The sequence below is a fragment of the Phalangium opilio genome, unplaced genomic scaffold, assembly GCF_054372755.1.
Source record: "Phalangium opilio isolate 3A_F unplaced genomic scaffold, DU_Popi_V2 ptg000002l_1, whole genome shotgun sequence".
Classification (NCBI taxonomy): Eukaryota; Metazoa; Arthropoda; class Arachnida; order Opiliones; family Phalangiidae; genus Phalangium; species Phalangium opilio.
In genome coordinates this window covers 1,077,660-1,098,400 of record NW_028324144.1, presented here as the reverse complement: position 1 = coordinate 1,098,400, position 20,741 = coordinate 1,077,660, and the positions used below count along the sequence as shown (strand labels likewise).

General features: G+C 39.2%; 1 protein-coding gene across 2 annotated transcripts in view; it reads right to left on the bottom strand.

The window, feature by feature from the left end:
• LOC149718137 (putative peptidase C1-like protein F26E4.3) overlaps positions 1-20,741 on the bottom strand; it is a 173,775-nt gene that overhangs the window by 22,706 nt on the left and 130,328 nt on the right. Inside the window, exon 2 of one of the 2 annotated variants that reach the window (XM_089868843.1) lies at positions 4,993-5,051. The gene's annotated coding sequence lies outside the window, so the exon portion shown is untranslated. Of the gene's footprint in view, positions 1-689; positions 1,128-4,992; positions 5,052-20,741 lie in introns of those variants that run through there. The other variant, XM_089868842.1, reaches the window with a different exon arrangement.

The window sequence follows — 20,741 nt, the reverse complement described above, 5'->3', positions numbered from 1 at the left end:
TAAAAGATTTTTAAAGAGACCCGAGTTCTTCTTTCTCTTTCTCTAATGGCCCGAAAACGTCAAAAATATATAGGAACATCCAATATTTTGGGGTGGGCCAAAGAAGAAGAGATGGTTAAAGTTATGGGATAGAAATTTTGGGAAATATTTCAAAATAATATTTTGGAAGCGGTGTATGAAGTTAGAGAAGTTAAAATTAGCCTATCTTTCAAAGCCTAAGTTACGTTTATACCAGAGAGGATATACAAGATTAATTAGATGATAATTATGACTTTCATTAATGAAGTTCAGATTTTTAAGGCCTTTTCAGACCGTACAACTTTTTGACTCATTTGAATGAGTCAACTCGAGTTGAGTAAATTAGTTGGGTATATTGTGAACAGAAGTTTTACAAGTTGAATGATCACCAAATTATAAATTTATCACTGACCAATTTTTGCTAACTCAACTTTTTGACCAATCTATAGTTGAGTCAAAAGTTGTACCGTCTAAAAAGGCGTAAGCTAGCAGAGCACTTAAGGTGTGCACGATTTCAACATTGGATATATCAGTAAACACACCTTGGTTTTACCCAACTTAAATCAATTAAACTCTCGCACGCGCTGCCGACTGATCCAAATTGATTTAATTAAACCTTAATTCCAAGAAAATCGTGAAAGATTTCAAGAAGGAAACCATTTGAAACTCACCGGAAATTAAGAATGAAGAATTCAGTTTTTATAATACGTTAAAGCGAAAGGCCGGAACGAAGGACGGTTCCTTCCGCAAATATTTGTCGATTCCGGGATGGATGAATGGGGGGGCGACACACGCGGGGTGTATACTCTCCGAATTAAGGACGATAAGGGGTTGAACCCCCGAAAGACAAATAACGAAATGCCAACCGAGATTCCGTTGAGACGATATTAAGAAATCCCAAATGGATTCGCGAGAAAAGCAGAAACCTCGCGCACTCTGAATATAGCTGGAATTAGCGTGTGGCCCGCACTGAGTTCGATTCGAAGTCTGTTTGTAACACTGAACTGGACTGGACTCGGTTTAAGATTCAGTCAGGATGAATACTGGTTCCTTCCTTCGCGTCCGAAAGCCGAACGCGATCTGTTCAGAAGAGTTACCAGCGCCGCTCGATGCGAAAGGAGACACAGAGAGAGAGAGACCTTTATTAAGAAGGGAACGAAGGGTAAGCAGATACGTGAAGAGAGAGAGAGAGAGAGAGAGAGAGAGAGAGAGAGAGAGAGAGAGAGAGAGAGAGAGAGAGAGAGAGAGACAGTAAGTACGTACCGGCGGAAGAACAAAACCGGGAGACACTCTTAAGATAAAGATTAAACGAGAGTAGTTTCGAAGTATACTCAAAAAAAGTTGTAAAATCATTTCCACGGAGAAAATGGAATAACAAAACAGAATGCAGATAAGTTCGAGAGAAAATGTTCAACATAAGTAAACTTCGGAATAATCTATACGTTGATTAAATATCGTCCTATTCTGTGTTAAAACAGATTTCATAATGCTCTATCCCTTTCTTTATCGCGGGCTCATTAGGAAGAAGTTCCTTACTTATCTGGACGGAAAAAGCTTACTTCCGGTGAAGGCCACCGTTCAAAGCGACACGGGTTTAACAGCGCGGGACATCTCTCCTTAATTCCATCCTTAACGAAGTAGAGTAAGATTGAACTTGGAAAAGAAGCTGATGACGTCGGCTTAACTCGGACGAACATTGTCGCGATTGACAGGCGGAGGTAAGCCATGCAGTGTGTGGGCGAAAGTGGAAGAATGAAGGAATCCGATGACTTCCCTTTTGCTTCATTGATTGTTTCGAATGGTAGGATAGTAACGCCAGAATTTTTAATTTAATAACAGAGGACGAAAGGGAATGAGCTCGGTGACTCGACCACCACCACCACCAACATTCCAAGGGAATACCTCGATCCTTATAACAAATCCCAATAGACCATTTCGATTTAAATCCCTAGCTACCTTTACGATAAGCAGCACAGTTATAACAATAAAGCGTCAGGGTCAAAGTCGGTTACACCAGGATGGAAAAGTCCCATTCTTTACCACAAAGCGTCCGTCCATTCTTACTCCACGAATCCGTTCAATTTTACCAAAAATATTGATATGAAGTCGGAAGAGTGCACGTCTAATGGGAGCTTGGGTGGGTTATTTATGACGTGGGAATATTCACGTAACGTCATAGCGTAACGACGGTCCTCGGGGCAACGAAGGAATTCGCGTCACGTACAATCCAACCGACTTTATACCTAGCTACAAAGACGCTCGCTTCTTATTCTTGTTGTTAGGTGTAAGACGGCCGCGAGGAAAGCCACTTAACGACGTAACCCCCGCAGTCCGAGAGCCGTACAGTGTATACCAACACCCCCCGTTATACACTCAAAGGCGTCTGACTGCCATTAGTCCACTCTATACACGTCCTATCTCTATTTTATATTATATTATAGATGAGATAAGACGAGCAGCGCACGCCTTGGGGTTCCTAGCTCGCCCACCAAATGAAAACGCGGGACCCCCCATCAAAAGTAAGAAACCGCATCTCCCTAAATACAATATGAGACAGGAATTCGGTAACGTTATGTCGTCCATCTCGCGAATGCCTTAAATATCACCAGGAATAAATGACTGTCAATGTGAAATTACACGAACTTTCCCTAACATTTCATCTTGCTCCACTTTTCCACTTAGGCTATTACAGATTACAACCTTGTAATATATTGTTGATAAATTTTTGTTGGATAAATAAGTACTTGACAAACGTAAGTACTTGTAATCTATGACGTGGGAGCTAGTTCATTCTGCAAACTCGATGGAAAAAAGGCAGAGTGAGAGAGAGTGGTTGGGGAGGGGAGGGGGGTCTCATTTCAATAATTATATCGTTATCATTATCTTTAGAGGAGCGAAAGTGTTTGCGAGGGATTAGCCTTGATGGTAGACCCGAATTAAAGAACTATTAATCTCTCGGATTGGTGATAAGACTGTCCGGCAACCTCATTAGTATAGATATAGGTACTACAATCATTTCCTCGTGCTTGCTCTAGCGTTTTTACATCGTAGTCGCTAGCTAGGTCATTTTTCTTATCGCCCGCAGAGAGATAATAACTTCGAAGCTTCATTAATGGCCCCAAATTAAAAAAAAGGACCTTCCCATTATCTGGAAATACTTCTCCGCGGAAGTCAATTGTCTCTAATACGACCATCCCTACCTATACCCACCCATCACTTGTGTCCCTAAAACTGTTCGATGAAGATTAACAGTAGATTAATTAAGATTCAAATAAATTTTTATGCGAAATTCATGAAAAAATTCTAATCCTAGCGAGATATATATATATTAAACGTTATAAAAATAAGTGTATGAGGCATACTTTTCTTTGTTCCAGATAATGGTAAATGTCTTAAGACTTGTTGAAAAAGGAACAACAACCCATACCATATTGGAGGGTGTTTATACCTATATTGGCTCTGCATGTAGGGGCTGGTTCTACCAACAGCTATAGTTTCAATTGTCCAATTAAAAGTTGGATCTGAGGAATTAATGATTTACTTGGAAAAACACCTTAATTAACTGAGTGTGATACTTATTATTGTCATGTCACTTACGATTAAACGTTGTAGATTTATTTGGATTACAGGGTTACATGTTCTTAAGTGTAAAGATATATATTTACTCCTATGTAGATGATGAAAAGCCTGTCCAGGGAATAGGGTATATCTCGTGTCCTCTCCTCATTGAATGCCAAGGACAGCTCTTTAAATTTCCCAAGCCTACAATGCCAGGGACTTACCTCATTGAAACTCAAAGTGTATGGAGTCCCAGTACCCAAGCTCCGAGATGTCTATAAGCTAAGCTAACAAGAATATAACCCCTATAGCTATTGTGCATGTTGGGGAGTCCACGAAGATAGTCAAAAGACCACTAAAACCCTGAAGGGAGTATCGAAATATTGTAAGGGGGGGTCTACGGTAACCGGGTCACCCAAAATAAACACAAAAATGAATTCGATTTTCGTACAGAGATGATACCACGTACGACCCTAGATACGAGCGCGTTATTAAAGAAACTCTATTATATTCTCAAGTTGGGAAAAGGTCACTTGGGCATCTTTAATTGCTCTACTACGCGATATACCTCCCTGGAGGCGTAAGTACCCTCGAAGAAAGTTGTTGGTCGCGTACGGCAATTAATTATTTGTGCATGGGGATAGTGGTCAACCCCTCGTTCCCAGATTATAATAGGGAAGGCGCTAGGAACTGTTTTCATTAAAGGAGCTGTTGGGGGAGGGGGGACCTAGAGTTAATATCGACTTTTTGGGGGGTAGAACGTCGTTTCCTATAACTAAATCAATATGGGACGTCTGCCGCGGGGGACAAGCCTCCCTACGCCCCCCAACCAGGGGCGCGCAAACATTTACGTACACGCGGATGTAGTAGCCTCATTTTAATAAAATCGAATTTTTCCTTCTAATTACACGGTATAAAGCAAATTGCATCACCCCTAAACAATAAAGATATACCCTATAATCTGGTTTGCAAACATTTTCGTCGTCGGTGACAATAGCTTACAAAGTTTAGTCGTACTTCGTAAATCTTTGCTCGGAGGGAGGCGACGTTACATAACCCTTTTCCCCATCCTCGCGTTGTCAGGTCGTTAAAGGAAAATGTAGGAATAGATATACGATACCAAAATGGGATGGAACAGTTTCAGGACTAAAGTAAACTTAGGTACAGCCAACGAATATGACACCGGACGCGTCAGCAAAATTTACCGGCAATATCTCTGGCTGTATTATTATCCTCGTCGCGAAGGTCTGACCGTGTATTTATTTACCTACCTCGTCTAGTGCACCATTTTTGCAGGACCATTGGTAAGCCTAACTTTAATTGAGTTGGATGAAGCGAGATATTTGAAAGGCTCAATTTGCGTGATAAGCGCGAGATGTGAATTGGTGAAAGAGTTACGTGACGCGTTTTACTTACCCATAATCCTTTTCGAATTCATCCTAGACGCTTCCATTCCATTCAAATTAGAAATGAACCTAAAGAATAAAAAAATATAAAAATAATTAGAAAATTAAATACAACAAAAGAAATAAAATAGACCAAAAATAATTGAATGGAAAATAAAATAGACCAAAAATAATTGAATAGAAAATAAAATAGACCAAAAATAATTGAATGGAAAATAAAATAGACCAAAAACAATAAACTATTAATTCGATGATTTAAGACTAATTAATAATGAACATCATAATTAAAAGGCTTACACAGAGAAGGATCTATTTAAAACAGGGTTCATACAACTATTGGAAAACCCATTTCCCTAAGTTTTTCAGGTTTTTTTCCATATATATATCGGTGATATGACAGGATTTTCTTAATTGAAAACTAACTATAAAAATAACTTCGGTATCTGAGTACGAATCTCATTAGACACGACTTCACTGGCCACTGACCACTTCCGGTACTGGTCCGACATGGGATACTGACCACTTCAAAGATTGATCTGTTAGGTATTGGCATTCAATGGCGCTACTAACTGCGCCATGATACACGAAGTTGAAACATCTTTGAGCTAATTTAGTTGTGAATTTAAACTAACGCGCATAAAAACATTGTCCTTGCACCCACGTGGTCTCGAACCCGGGGCCTTCCGCTTGTGAAGCCGGTGAGATAACCACTACACAGCAGATACATGTACATGAAGGCATCGTTTGACTAAATCTCATTTGAATTAAAAACTAACTACTGTGTGTGAGCACTATCTTAATTAGACAAGACTTCATTGGGTACTGACCATCTTCGACGATTGATCTTTCTGTCACTGTCATTCAATGGCGCTACCAACAGCGCCATGATACACGCTGCTGAGCTAATTTAGTTGTCAATTTGAACTAGAAAGCTTAAAAAACTTCGGCGCACCTACGCGGTATCGAACCCAGGCCTCTCCGGATTTGGGGCGGATGAGACAACCCAAAAAAGGTACTGACCCCATATGGGATACCGACCTCATGAGGTACTGACCCCAATTGGGATACCGACCTCTTGAGGTACTGACCCCAATTGGGATACCGACCTCTTGAGGTACTGACCCCAATTGGGATACCGACCTCATGATGTACTGACCCCAATTGGGATACGGACCTCATGAAGTACTGACCCCAATTGGAATACCGACCTCTGAACTCTCTTTGAGCTAATTTAGTTGTCAATTTAAACAAACGAACATAAAAGAATTTCTCCGCACGATGTTGAACCCGCTTTGAGCTAATTCAGCTGTGAATTTTTCCCCATGGAGTAATAACAACGGGAGTGGTTTTTTAATAATTGAGGCAACCCGTTCGGAGCAAACTAATTCAAACCTCAGAAATTTCCCTTGTTTCCCTGAATTTTACTAAAAAGTCTAAACTTTCCTGAGTTTTTCAGGTTTTCCAGGTTTGTATGAACCTTGTTAAAAACGTCGCGAATTGAGAAAAACAAAATGAAATAGGCCATTAATAAAAATGAAAGTGTCGGGGAGTACGTAAAGCCTCAAATTAGAAGCGTATCCATATCCAAATGGATTGAATAAATAGAAGTCCATTATACTTTGCGGGGCCCAATTAAATAGCGCACTCGAAACTTAAATCGCCTCGGTATTTATTTCATTCTCGAGAGTTATTACCCTAAAGGGCTTTGCACTTTTTTTTATTTTATTTTTTAATTTAACTATGGAATGATTGGAATGCGTAATTAAAAGCCACCCACCCACCCTCTCCCGATTTCGATCAATGATCGACTTTGAAAGATATCGAAACGAATAATACATCGATTCAAAGATCTTTATCTTTTTTATTTAATTGAAATCCAGCACGGTGGTCCGAGACCGAAAGAGATCCTTTTTCGTACTAGGCAACATTTGTGGAAATATCTTAGACTGATATTTAAATTTTCTAGAAATATGATATATCTAAATTAAGATATTCTAGAAAAATGTAATTTTTAAAATTATATTTTCTAGAAAAATGTAATTTTTAAAATTATATTTTCTTGAAATATGGTATTTCTAAATTGAGATTTTCTAAAAATACAGTATTTCTAAATTAACTAGATTTTCTAGAAATAAAACATTTCTAAATTAGGATATTCTAGAAAAATATAATTTTTAAATTCCAATTAAAGCGAAATTCCGAAAATAGAAGTTTAAATTTTTCTTCCGCTAATAATTCGTAAAGACATTTTAAAGTCAACAACATTTTTTGTCATCGTCGTTTACACTTATCTTCCAATTCCAGTTCGTTTATTGAAACAAAATTTAAGAAAAATTTCTTCGAAAACGACGAATGTTAAGACGAGATAAAGTGTGTAACCATAAGTTTATAAGTGAAATATTCCTTCCAAAAGTATGACACTACCTATACAAGTTTGTAATGCTACTGAGATGGACTTACAGCTCGAGATAACTATAGTTCTAAGGGGAACGACGGAAGCGAGTCAATTGAAGTCCTGACTACACTCGGTGGTGGTTAATTAATTTTGTATGCAGGACCAAGTTCCATCTAGGTCCTTTTTAGTCTGTGCATTACTAAGCCCAAATTTGACAGCAGCGCCTCACCAGGCCTCCCTCGCTTTACCCTGAATCTATGACCTATACCCTTACTCACTCACTTCAAAATTACAAGCTCCAGTTTCTAAGTTACCAGAGATTAACAAACTTATGGATGGAACATATCTTATGAACTTATGGTGTAACGTATAAAGCTTTCTATAAAGAGGCAGTCAAACGAAAACAAAAATATTGCCTCTACGAATTTGGAGCAATTCCGGTCTTGACGTAAATGTGTTCCAGGATACACTGAACTGATTTTAAATCTGATTTAGAAAGAAAAGGACGCGGAGACAGACATTCGCAAACAGAATCGTAAATAGCGAATTACCGCCTCGTCAAAAAGGTCCTTTCATTTGCCAACATGAATAAAAGATTATATGGATTCAAAAAAAAAATCTATCCACGAAAGTTTTAGAATAAATAAAACATTTAAATATAATATTCAATCGTCAATCAAATGGATATTTAACCTTAAGAAAGAAGAGCGCTAGGAATCAAGGTCCTTGTATTGGGAAAGGTGACGCGTCTCGCTTAGCAACGTTAATCAACTCGTATGTATAACGAAGACAGTATACAGGGTGTGACTAAGAAGTGATATCTAGTTTATTAGAGAGAAGGTATAAGAAATGGACATAGAAGTTACATTTTCGATTCAAAACTGATCACCCAAAGAACATATATCCCTTGATTTATGACAAACTTATCAGAAACACCCTGTATACTTGGCCGATTGCGTACCAACATTAGTAAGGATGTCGATTTCGGGGTCAACCCAGAAACGGGTGATGTTGAAATATCGTTAAAAAATGTACGAGAGAAGATGAGTTTTACTTATTTTTGGATATGATTATATTAACTTGACGTATTGAGGGAATGAGAGAGAGAGAGAGAGAGAGAGAGAGAGAGAGAGAGAGAGAGAGAGAGAGAGAGAGAGAGAGGGAGGAAAGAGGGAAAGAACGAGGGGCTGCCAGTTTTAGTTATACTGGCTTTCACTTAAGAACAATATAGGAAGAAAAGGTCAGAGTTGTCATGAAAAAAACAGGAGAAAGACGTTTCTTGACTTTTTCAGATTGCGCCAACAATTTTTCTCTTATAATTTTTTGGCGGAATGCGAGGCGAGACAGCCATAGGAAATGAAAACTAACAAAGAAGAAAAGGCAAATAATTTTTCAAGCCGTTATTTCTCGTGACATTTAACACTATATAGCAAGGGGGACACTGTAAATTCCTTTAAAGGAGATATCCTTGAAATAATAGGAAAACATATGTGGAAGTTAGTGTAAAATATGGGAAAATTTAGGAAGAATGTTTTTAGAGAAAATGATGTTCATGCCTATGTTTTTGTTGATGTAATTAATATATTTTAATAAGGGTTTCAATATGAATTGGGTCACAACAAGGAATTATAGGAGAATATTGAAATTATTATGAAATTATGGGAGAAAATAGTAACAAGGACTTAAAACTATTGGAAAGAGTGGTCAGAAAATATAGGAAACGAGTGGTCAGTACCCTGAACTAGGCATTCGTGCGCTTAACCTACCCTTAACCTTTCCCTTGACATATCCCAAAGCAAAGTCCACGCCTACGAAGAAAGAAGCAAAGCGTAATCCATAAACCCAGAATGAATTTATGGTTTCAACTTAAACGTCAACGAAAGTGACACGGAGCTCTTTTACAACTAAACAAAATAAATATTTCTCTTGAAGACTAATGTTCGACCTCTCAGTTTTCAGAAGCTCATTATTAGAAGTGAATTTATTCCGGTGTCGATTTCCTATATTTGGTCGATGCTCGTGTCGAACTGAAAGAAGAGAAAGCGAATAGAGGTGAAGAAGGTGGGTTGGGGGTTGGTTGGTGGAATATCTTGGGGTCACCAGGGATTATTTTCCCATTTTTCAGGGCAAGAGAGACAGAGAGAGAGGGAGGGAGGGGATAGAATCCCTCTCTCCCGCTCAAGGAAGAACTTGCTCTATTTTCTAAATCCCAACTCAAGAAGAAGAACCGAACCCTAAAAAAAATTCGATAGAAAAAAACTTCTCGGAAGCTTTACACCGATATTATTCAAGATGGAATGGAGGGGGAAGGGTTGGTGAACTTTAACCCCCGCCCCAAGGCCTACAGTACCTTACCTCATCCTTCAAAAATAAAAGGAAAAAGATACAAGTACAGCGTGCCAAGTTAGATGCGACTTCTCCAAGCAGGTCGTCAAGGAACCCTGGATGGGTGGAAATTAAGGCTGTTGGGATTGTACAAAGGGCGTTGAATTAAACCCATCTCGAATTGATTAAGAATCCTGTCTGTCTCATCCGCGTTTGTCTCCCTGTCTGTCATTTTGATTCACGGACGTCAATTCAAACGTCATCTCCCATGTTTACGCCCCGCGTTTTCAATTACGGATTGGATTGGGGAGTACTTGAAATTGAAAAGGGCCTTAAATCAACTCCTCCAAATATATACATATTGATTTGAAATATTTTCTTTGACGAAGCAATAGGCCTAGGCGTTTCCCGTATTTCCTCAATTTTCTAATTTCTAAACTACACGGCGTAATGACCTGAAATGCCGCTATAATACCATAAGTTCATAAGTGATAAGTTCCATCCATCCATAAGTTTGTAAATTCTGGTAACTTAGAAACTGGAGCTTGTAATTTTGAAGTGAGTGAGTGAGGTAGGTCATAGATTCAGGGAGGTAAAGCGAGGGAGGCCTGGTGAGTGGGGCGCTGCTGTCAAATTTGGGCTTAGTATAATGCAGACTAAATAGGAGTGCCTAGATGGAACTTGGTCCTGCGTGCAAAATTAATTAGCCACCACCGAGTGTACTTAGGACTTCAATTGACTCGCTTACGTCGTTCTCGAACTAGCTCGAGCTAGGTAGTGTCATCCTTATGGAACATATCACTTATAAACTTATGATAATACTTAAAGAAGAAGAAGTGATGTTTTTAATTGGAGTTGGCTTGGTCTTCCTACACTCCACTCCCCAATTTCCGGTTTAATATCTTAAATAATGGGAGAATTGATGGGCAATGGCGATAAGACAATAAGCAGCAGGGTTTGGCCAGCAGCACGCGGTTCAACGCCAACAATAATTACACACTCCGGGGATTCCACAAATTACGAAATTGACGCCCGCCCGCCCCCACACCCTCAAATTAAACTTTCATTTAACTCCCCATAATCTAAGGATATTCATTGTACCGAGGGTTGAACAGTTATCCATAGATATCAAGGAAAGATCTATCTATCATGTATATTTCAGAAAGTGCCTTGTTTGTTATCGAATTTGACTAAAGCTGCATTAGGAAACTATGTTAGGGCCCCGATCGTATTAACGCTATAGGTATTATCAACAAGTGATATCTATAGTTTAATAGGCAGAAGGTATAAATTCTCCACATTTATAATCTAGCTTTATTTCCAGTCCAAACGTATAGTAGGTCTGGGGTTAATCCCCGCCGCCTCTAAATTACAACCAGCATCTCATTGGTTCTTGAAAACTCACGTCAGCGCGACGCGAATGAGAAAAAAATTACAGTGATATTTTTCGACTGAGGAGAGCTAGCGAAATAGCCCGGCCTCCTTTAACGTCCCCCCTTGTATTTTGAAAGGGGGACTGGGACTATGGCGCGCGAATACTTAGGCATCTTTTACCCTCTGCCTAATAAACTAGATATCACTTCCTTTATATTATAATATCTATAATTTAACGAAAATGTTTCGGATATAAGATAAAAATCATCCGCAAAGTTTCAAGTTGTACGTAACATAACACGCCTTTGAACGAGCGGCAACATTTTTAAGGCAACAACTTAGATTAGAATCGCGTTTTGTAAAAATATTTCATAGTAGGACGTGTGTTTGAGCGAAACGTGCCCGCTATGAATTTTTAATATTTATTCTCCCAAAAACAGGTTCCCAGTTTGAATTAGATCTCACTAAAGATCTAGGGCAGGCAAAAGGCATTTGAAAACTTCGTTGTTAATCTATTAGATGTTATATACGACAAATGAGAGTTATTACAAGAATGACAATTTTATTTTATTTCGGTCCATGTCCCTGATGACGGCCGGGATTAATAATTGTCTATTGTATGTTTTAGTAGCGAAGAGCGACGTATAAGGTTGGCACGGATTAAAAAGGTTGACACTAATGAGCGTCGGGAGAAGTTTAGTGTAAAGCTATCCCTATGAAGGGTATGGTTATGAACATTTTCCTTAATTACTCGGTTCCTGTTTAATAGATCCCCACGTTTTTTGTATCGTTGGATGGGGGGCAAATAAGACTAAAACATAATCAAAAGCCAACCCTGTATCTATAGTAGGACAAGATGTACAATGCTTCAAAATTGGGTGCGAGGCTATTCCTATTTGGGGGAAAATTTTGCTCAATTACTCGGCCCCTGTATGCTCGATCCCCAGGTTTTTGGTATCGTTGGATGGGGAGCAAATGGGACTATAACATATTCAAAGGAAGGCCATAGGTTCGAAACCGCGAAGTAATTTTTTTTCTTTTTTTTTTGTTGCTTGGGATATCTAAAGACCTTTATAATTATCCGAACATTTGTGTCAAGGTGGCATTATTTACATTCCCGTATCTCTGGTAGAACCAGAGTTACGAGCCTCCAGAAATTTGTTTAATGCTATTCCGATGGACGGGGTTGTTTGTTTACGTTTTGCTTAGTTACTCGACCCCTGTTTGTCGTAGCCCTAAGTTTTTAGTATGGTAAGATGGGGGACAAATTGGACTATAACATACTCAAAGGACATCCCTGTATCTCTAGTAGAAACAGAGTTACGAGCCTGCAAAGTATAGTCTAATGCAATTCCTATGGAGGGGTTTGTTGTCTACGTTTTGCTTAATTACTTGGCCCCTGTTTGTCGCAGCCCTACGTTTTTAGTATGGTTAGATGGGGGACAAATTGCACTATAACATATCCAAAGGACATCCCCGTATCTCTAGTAGAAACAGAGTTACGAGCCTGCAAAGTTTATTTTCAAAAATAAAAAGTAACCCTCTAACAATAAGTGAGACAAAAAAATAAGTTGACGACGATATAGAGGAAGCCTCAAGTTTCTAATGCTATTCCTATGGAAGGAGTTGTCTGTTTACTTTTTCCTTAATTACTCGGCCCTGTATTCTCAGTCACCCATAAAAATATATCTGTAGTGTAGTGGTTAACACATCCGCCACACTCCCGGAAGGCCACAGGTTCGGAACCCCGAAGGTTTTTTTTTTCGCTTGGGATATGTAGAGACCATTATAATTATCCGAACATTTGTGTCAAGGTCACATTATTTACATCCCCGTATTTCTGGTAGAACCAGAGTTACGAGCCTCCAAAATATAGTCTAATGCATTTCTTATGGAGGGGTTTGTTTCTTTATGTTTTGCTTAAGTACTCGGCCCCTGTTCGTCGTAGCCCTAAGGTTTTAGTATGGTTAGATGGGGGACAAATTGGGCTATAACTTACTCAAAGGACATCCCCGTATCTCTACTAGAACCAGAGTTACGAGCCTCCAAAATTGGGTCAAATGCTTTACCTATGGAGGGGTTGTTTGTTTACGTTTTGCTTAATTACTTGGCCCATGTTTGTCGTAGCCCTACGTTTTTAGTATCGTTAGATGGGGGACAAATTGCACTATAACATACTCAAAGGACATCCCCGTATCTCTAGTAGAAACAGAGTTACGAGCCTGCAAAGTTGGGTCTAATGCAATTCCTATGGAGGGTTTGTTTGTTTACGTTCTGTTTAATTACTTGGCCCCTGTTTGTCGTAGCATTACGTTTATAGTATGGTTGGATAGGGGACACATTGAACTATAACATACTCAAAGGACATCCCCGTATCTCTACTAGACCCAGAGTTACGAGGCCGCAAAGTTGGGTCTAATTCAATTCCTATGGAGGGTTTGTTTGTTTACGTTTTGCTTAATTACTTGGCCCATGTTTGTCGTAGCTCTACGTTTTTAGTATCGTTAGATGGGGGACAAATTGCACTATAACATACTCAAAGGACATCCCCGTATCTCTAGTAGAAACAGAGTTACGAGCCTGCAAAATTGGGTCTAATGCATTTCCTATGGAGGGGTTTGTTTGTTCACGTTTTCCTTAAATATTTGTCCTGTATTTTCGATCAAAAATAAGAACATATCTGTAGTGCAGTGGTTATCACATCCGCCTCACTCCCGGAAGTCTACAAGTTCGAAACTGCGAAGTTTTTTTTTTTTTTTTTTTTGCTTGGGATATGTAAAGACCTTTATAATTATCCGAACATTTGTGTCAAGGTCACATTATTTACATCCCCGTAACTAGACCCAGAGTTACGAGGCTGCAAAATTGGGTCTAATGCAATTCCTATGGAGGGGTTGTTTGTTTACGTTTTGCTTAATTACTTGACCCATGTTTGTGGTAGCCCTACGTTTTTAGTATCGTTAGATGGGGGACAAATTGCACTATAACATACTCAAAGGACATCCCCGTATCTCTAGTAGAAACAGAGTTACGAGCCTGCAAAATTGGGTCTAATGCATTTCCTATGGAGGGGTTTGTTTGTTCACGTTTTCCTTAAATATTTGTCCTGTATTTTCGATCAAAAATAAGAACATATCTGTAGTGCAGTGGTTATCACATCCGCCTCACTCCCGGAAGTCTACAGGTTCGAAACCGCGAAATTTTTTTTTTTTTTTTTTTGCTTGGGATATGTAAAGACCTTTATAATTATCCGAACATTTGTGTCAAGGTCACATTATTTACATCCCCGTATCTCTACTAGACCCAGAGTTACGAGGCTGCAAAATATAGTCTAATGCATTTCCTACTAAGGAGGGGTTTGTTTCTTTACGTTTTGCTTAAGTACTCGGCCCCTGTTCGTCGTAGCCCTAAGTTTTTAAAATGGTTAGATGGGGGACAAATTGGGCTATAACTTACTCAAAGGACATCAACGTATCTCTACTAGAACCAGAGTTACGAGCCTCCAAAATTGGGTCAAATGCTTTTCCTATGGAGGGGTTGTTTGTTTACGTTTTGCTTAATTACTTGGCCCATGTTTGTCGTAGCCCTACGTTTTTAGTATCGTTAGATGGGGGACAAATTGCACTATAACATACTCAAAGGACATCCCCGTATCTCTAGTAGAAACAGAGTTACGAGCCTGCAAAATTGGGTCTAATGCATTTCCTATGGAGGGGTTTGTTTGTTCACGTTTTCCTTAAATATTTGTCCTGTATTTTCGATCAAAAATAAGAACATATCTGTAGTGCAGTGGTTATCACATCCGCCTCACTCCCGGAAGTCTACAGGTTCGAAACCGCGAATTTTTTTTTTTTTTTTTTTTGCTTGGGATATGTAAAGACCTTTATAATTATCCGAACATTTGTGTCAAGGTCACATTATTTACATCCCCGTATCTCTGGTAGAACCAGAGTTACGAGCCTCCAAAATATAGTCTAATGCATTTCCTATGGAGGGGTTTGTTTCTTTACGTTTTGCTTAAGTACTCGGCCCCTGTTCGTCGTAGCCCTAAGTTTTTAAAATGGTTAGATGGGGGACAAATTGGGCTATAACTTACTCAAAGGACATCAACGTATCTCTACTAGAACCAGAGTTACGAGTATCCAAAATTGGGTCAAATGCTTTTCCTATGGAGGGGTTGTTTGTTTACGTTTTGCTTAATTACTTGGCCCATGTTTGTCGTAGCCCTACGTTTTTAGTATCGTTAGATGGGGGACAAATTGCACTATAACATACTCAAAGGACATCCCCGTATCTCTAGTAGAAACAGAGTTACGAGCCTGCAAAATTGGGTCTAATGCATTTCCTAAGGAGGGGTTTGTTTGTTCACGTTTTCCTTAAATATTTGTCCTGTATTTTCGATCAAAAATAAGAACATATCTGTAGTGCAGTGGTTATCACATCCGCCTCACTCCCGGAAGTCTACAGGTTCGAAACCGCGAAATTTTTTTTTTTTTTTTGCATGGGATATGTAAAGACCTTTATAATTATCCGAACATTTGTGTCAAAGTCACATTATTTACATCCCCGTATCTCTGGTAGAACCAGAGTTACGAGCCTCCAAAGTATAGTCTAATGCATTTCCTATGGAGGGGTTTGTTTCTTTACGTTTTGCTTAAGTACTCGGCCCCTGTTCGTCGTAGCCCTAAGTTTTTAAAATGGTTAGATGGGGGACAAATTGGGCTATAACTTACTCAAAGGACATCAACGTATCTCTACTAGAACCAGAGTTACGAGTATCCAAAATTGGGTCAAATGCTTTTCCTATGGAGGGGTTGTTTGTTTACGTTTTGCTTAATTACTTGGCCCATGTTTGTCGTAGCCCTACGTTTTTAGTATCGTTAGATGGGGGACAAATTGCACTATAACATACTCAAAGGACATCCCCGTATCTCTAGTAGAAACAGAGTTACGAGCCTGCAAAATTGGGTCTAATGCATTTCCTATGGAGGGGTTTGTTTGTTCACGTTTTCCTTAAATATTTATCCTGTATTTTCGATCAAAAATAAGAACATATCTGTAGTGCAGTGGTTATCACATCCGCCTCACTCCCGGAAGTCTACAGGTTCGAAACTGCGAAGTTTTTTTTTTTTTTTTTGCTTGGGATATGTAAAGACCTTTATAATTATCCGAACATTTGTGTCAAGGTCACATTATTTACATCCCCGTAACTAGACCCAGAGTTACGAGGCTGCAAAATTGGGTCTAATGCAATTCCTTTGGAGGGGTTGTTTGTTTACGTTTTGTTCAATTACTTGGCCCCTATTTTCGTAGCCCTACGTTTTTAGTATGGTTAGATGGGGGACAAATTGGGCTATAACTTACTCAAAGGACATCAACGTATCTCTACTAGAACCAGAGTTACGAGCCTCCAAAATTGGGTCAAATGCTTTTCCTATGGAGGGGTTGTTTGTTTACGTTTTGCTTAATTACTTGGCCCATGTTTGTCGTAGCCCTACGTTTTTAGTATCGTTAGATGGGGGACAAATTGCACTTAAACATACTCAAAGGACATCCCCGTATCTCTAGTAGAAACAGAGTTACGAGCCTGCAAAATTGGGTCTAATGCATTTCCTATGGAGGGGTTTGTTTGTTCACGTTTTCCTTAAATATTTGTCCTGTATTTTCGATCAAAAATAAGAACATATCTGTAGTGCAGTGGTTATCACATCCGCCTCACTCCCGGAAGTCTACAGGTTCGAAACTGCGAAGTTTTTTTTTTTTTTTTTGCTTGGGATATGTAAAGACCTTTATAATTATCCGAACATTTGTGTCAAGGTCACATTATTTACATCCCCGTAACTAGACCCAGAGTTACGAGGCTGCAAAATTGGGTCTAATGCAATTCCTTTGGAGGGGTTGTTTGTTTACGTTTTGTTCAATTACTTGGCCCCTATTTTCGTAGCCCTACGTTTTTAGTATGGTTAGATGGGGGACAAATTGGGCTATAACTTACTCAAAGGACATCAACGTATCTCTACTAGAACCAGAGTTACGAGCCTCCAAAATTGGGTCAAATGCTTTTCCTATGGAGGGGTTGTTTGTTTACGTTTTGCTTAATTACTTGGCCCATGTTTGTCGTAGCCCTACGTTTTTAGTATCGTTAGATGGGGGACAAATTGCACTATAACATACTCAAAGGACATCCCCGTATCTCTAGTAGAAACAGAGTTACGAGCCTGCAAAATTGGGTCTAATGCATTTCCTATAAAGGGGTTTGTTTGTTCACGTTTTCCTTAAATATTTGTCCTGTATTTTCGATCAAAAATAAGAACATATCTGTAGTGCAGTGGTTATCACATCCGCCTCACTCCCGGAAGTCTACAGGTTCGAAACCGCGAAATTTTTTTTTTTTTTTTGCTTGGGATATGTAAAGACCTTTATAATTATCCGAACATTTGTGTCAAAGTCACATTATTTACATCCCCGTATCTCTGGTAGAACCAGAGTTACGAGCCTCCAAAGTATAGTCTAATGCATTTCCTATGGAGGGGTTTGTTTCTTTACGTTTTGCTTAAGTACTCGGCCCCTGTTCGTCGTAGCCCTAAGTTTTTAAAATGGTTAGATGGGGGACAAATTGGGCTATAATTTACTCAAAGGACATCAACGTATCTCTACTAGAACCAGAGTTACGAGTATCCAAAATTGGGTCAAATGCTTTTCCTATGGAGGGGTTGTTTGTTTACGTTTTGCTTAATTACTTGGCCCATGTTTGTCGTAGCCCTACGTTTTTAGTATCGTTAGATGGGGGACAAATTGCACTATAACATACTCAAAGGACATCCCCGTATCTCTAGTAGAAACAGAGTTACGAGCCTGCAAAATTGGGTCTAATGCATTTCCTATGGAGGGGTTTGTTTGTTCACGTTTTCCTTAAATATTTGTCCTGTTTTTTCGATCAAAAATAAGAACATATCTGTAGTGCAGTGGTTATCACATCCGCCTCACTCCCGGAAGTCTACAGGTTCGAAACCGCGAAATTTTTTTTTTATTTTTTTTTTGCTTGGGATATGTAAAGACCTTTATAATTATCCGAACATTTGTGTCAAGGTCACATTATTTACATCCCCGTAACTAGACCCAGAGTTACGAGGCTGCAAAATTGGGTCTAATGCAATTCCTATGGAGGGGTTGTTTGTTTACGTTTTGTTCAATTACTTGGCCCCTATTTTCGTAGCCCTACGTTTTTAGTATGGTTAGATGGGGGACAAATTGGGCTATAACTTACTCAAAGGACATCAACGTATCTCTACTAGAACCAAAGTTACGAGCCTGCAAAGTATAGTCTAAAGCATTTCCTATGGAGGGGTTTGTTTCTTTACGTTTTGCTTAAGTACTCGGCCCCTGTTTGTCGCAACCCAAAGTCTTTAGTATAGTTAGATGGGGGACAAATTGCACTATAACATACTCAAAGGACATCCCCGTATCTCTAGTAGAAACAGAGTTACGAGCCTGCAAAATTGGGTCTAATGCATTTCCTATGGAGGGGTTTGTTTGTTCACGTTTTCCTTAAATATTTGTCCTGTATTTTCGATCAAAAATAAGAACATATCTGTAGTGCAGTGGTTATCACATCCGCCTCACTCCCGGAAGTCTACAGGTTCGAAACCGCGAATTTTTTTTTTTTTTGCTTGGGATATGTAAAGACCTTTATAATTATCCGAACATTTGTGTCAAAGTCACATTATTTACATCCCCGTATCTCTGGTAGAACCAGAGTTACGAGCCTCCAAAATATAGTCTAATGCATTTCCTATGGAGGGGTTTGTTTCTTTACGTTTTGCTTAAGTACTCGGCCCCTGTTCGTCGTAGCCCTCAGTTTTTAAAATGGTTAGATGGGGGACAAATTGGGCTATAACTTACTCAAAGGACATCAACGTATCTCTACTAGAACCAGAGTTACGAGCCTCCAAAATTGGGTCAAATGCTTTTCCTATGGAGGGGTTGTTTGTTTACGTTTTGCTTAATTACTTGGCCCATGTTTGTCGTAGCCCTACGTTTTTAGTATCGTTAGATGGGGGACAAATTGCACTATAACATACTCAAAGGACATCCCCGTATCTCTAGTAGAAACAGAGTTACGAGCCTGCAAAATTGGGTCTAATGCATTTCCTATGGAGGGGTTTGTTTGTTCACGTTTTCCTTAACTATTTGTCCTGTATTTTCGATCAAAAATAAGAACATATCTGTAGTGCAGTGGTTATCACATCCGCCTCACTCCCGGAAGTCTACAGGTTCGAAACTGCGAAGTTTTTTTTTTTTTTTTTTTTTTTTGCTTGGGATATGTAAAGACCTTTATAATTATCCGAACATTTGTGTCAAGGTCACATTATTTACATCCCCGTAACTAGACCCAGAGTTACGAGGCTGCAAAATTGGGTCTAATGCAATTCCTATGGAGGGGTTGTTTGTTTACGTTTTGTTCAATTACTTGGCCCCTATTTTCGTAGCCCTACGTTTTTAGTATGGTTAGATGGGGGACAAATTGGGCTATAGATTACTCAAAGGACATCAACGTATCTCTACTAGAACCAGAGTTACGAGCCTCCAAAATTGGGTCAAATGCTTTTCCTATGGAGGGGTTGTTTGTTTACTTTTTGCTTAATTACTTGGCCCATGTTTGTCGTAGCCCTACGTTTTTAGTATCGTTAGATGGGGGACAAATTGCACTATAACATACTCAAAGGACATCCCCGTATCTCTAGTAGAAACAGAGTTACGAGCCTGCAAAATTGGGTCTAATGCATTTCCTATGGAGGGGTTTGTTTGTTCACGTTTTCCTTAAATATTTGTCCTGTATTTTCGATCAAAAATAAGAACATATCTGTAGTGCAGTGGTTATCACATCCGCCTCACTCCCGGAAGTCTACAGGTTCGAAACCGCGAAACTTTTTTTTTTTTTTTTTTTTGCTTGGGATATGTAAAGACCTTTATAATTATCCGAACATTTGTGTCAAAGTCACATTATTTACATCCCCGTATCTCTGGTAGAACCAGAGTTACGAGCCTCCAAAGTATAGTCTAATGCATTTCCTATGGAGGGGTTTGTTTCTTTACGTTTTGCTTAAGTACTCGGCCCCTGTTCGTCGTAGCCCTAAGTTTTTAAAATGGTTAGATGGGGGACAAATTGGGCTATAACTTACTCAAAGGACATCAACGTATCTCTACTAGAACCAGAGTTACGAGCCTCCAAAATTGGGTCAAATGCTTTTCCTATGGAGGGGTTGTTTGTTTACGTTTTGCTTAATTACTTGGCCCATGTTTGTCGTAGCCCTACGTTTTTAGTATCGTTAGATGGGGGACAAATTGCACTATAACATACTCAAAGGACATCCCCGTATCTCTAGTAGAAACAGAGTTACGAGCCTGCAAAATTGGGTCTAATGCATTTCCTATGGAGGGGTTTGTTTGTTCACGTTATCCTTAAATATTTGTCCTGTATTTTCGATCAAAAATAAGAACATATCTGTAGTGCAGTGGTTATCACATCCGCCTCACTCCCGGAAGTCTACAGGTTCGAAACCGCGAAATTTTTTTTTTTTTTTTTTGCTTGGGATATGTAAAGACCTTTATAATTATCCGAACATTTGTGTCAAGATCACATTATTTACATCCCCGTATCTCTG